Raw genomic sequence first — 1,821 nt, forward strand, 5'->3', positions numbered from 1 at the left:
TATAGAAATGCAATGTCATTTAACCAATGGTTGGCTTTGAACGACCTTGGTACCTTGTACCAAATATCTCGGAGTATGACGTGTCATACTCCTGAAGTGTGAAGTGTCACACTTCATGTAACCAGGGTACACTTAGGGCTACGTACCCCGTTACATCCTCCCCCACTTAGGTTCGGTTTACCGACCAATCTGAATGAAGAGGTGTTCATCACAAACTCTCATTCTCAAAGTCGAAAACCATCGACTTGGCCGCGCGAGCGCGGCGGAGGCTCACTTCACAGTTAGAGCCTCGAGCAGCAACCTGTGCGCTCTTCGTCTAGGTCTCCACTTCGACCGCTAACATGCCTCCTGGCACTACTAAGAGCGGTGCTAAGACACGCTCCAAGGCTGCAGCCGGTAAGGCGCAGGCCAAGAGCACTAAGCCTCACGGCAAAGGCTCTGCACTCAAGGAGGCTACTCAGGTGGCCTCCGAGGCGATCGGTTCCTCGGGTGACGCGGCAGCGGACAAGCGCGCAAGCAGGCGCCGCAGTCCGTCGCCCTCGTCTTCAGACAACCGTCCGAACCCTCGGTTCGTAGAACGCGAGTTCAACTCGGACAGTGAAGACGATGCCGAGTCCGAGAGCACTCAGGATCAGGGTTTCCTAAAAATATATTGTAATAAGCAATAATTGCCATATTATGCCATACCATTATGTATTTCGAGCCGCACGACTCCCCCGTCAATAACTTATTTCGGTAGATTTAGTCCAGAGTAACATATTTTGTCATTTTGAAATCAAAAATTTACTTATCATAACCCTATTGTATTACTTAGTAACCAATAAGAAAGCGGCCGCTGGAGCTACTCGACAACCAACCGTTCATGCAGTAAGTCTCACTATGAAGTAACCAAGATCACCAACTAGAGAACAAGTGGGCAAGGAATCGTAACGGGAACATCAAGTGGAGAACAACTACGTGTGGCGTTTCGACGGGGATTGGATTTGGCCTCGCGTGACAATCGTAGCTGAGATGAGCATTGTCCCGGACAAGTTTCGTGTATACTTCGACCCTAGGGACTAAATCAATTAATACAGACCTCAATTTGCTTTGTGGAGAGCAAGTGACCTGTAGTGGTCCCGGGGATTGAATTTGGCCTCGGACGATCTCCCTAACAGGGGTGAATATTGCCATGAGAAGATCAGCGTCTACTCCGCCCGCGGAGCAGTAAGTCTCACTATGAAGTAACCAAGATCACCAACTAAAGAACAAGTGGGCAAGGAATCGTAACGGGAACATCAAGTGGAGAACAACTACGTGTGGCGTTTCGACGGGGATTGAATTTGGCCTCGCGTGACATTCGTAGCTGAGATGAGCATTGTCCCGGACAAGTTTCGTGTATACTTCGACCCTAGGGACTAAATCAATTAATACAGACCTCAATTTGCTCTGTGGAGAGCAAGGGACCTGTAGTGGTCCCGGGTATTGAATTTGGCCTCGGACGATGAAGCTAACGGGGGTGAATATTGCCATGGGAAGCTCAGCGTCTACTCCGCCCGCCGAGCAGTAAGTCTCACTATGAAGTAACCAAGATCACCAACTAAAGAACAAGTGGGGCAAGGAATCGTAACGGGAACATCAAGTGGAGAACAACTACGTGTGGGCGTTTCGACGGGGATTGGATTTGGCCTCGCGTGACAATCGTAGCTGAGATGAGCATTGGGCCCGGACAAGTTTCGTGTATACTTTGACCCTAGGGACTAAAATCAATAATACAGACCTCAATTTGCTCTGTGGAAGAGCAAAGGGACTTGTAGTGGTCCCGGGTATTGAAATTTGGGC

Source organism: Phytophthora infestans, genomic scaffold, assembly GCF_000142945.1.
Source record: "Phytophthora infestans T30-4 supercont1.41 genomic scaffold, whole genome shotgun sequence".
Lineage (NCBI taxonomy): Eukaryota > Oomycota > Peronosporomycetes > Peronosporales > Peronosporaceae > Phytophthora > Phytophthora infestans.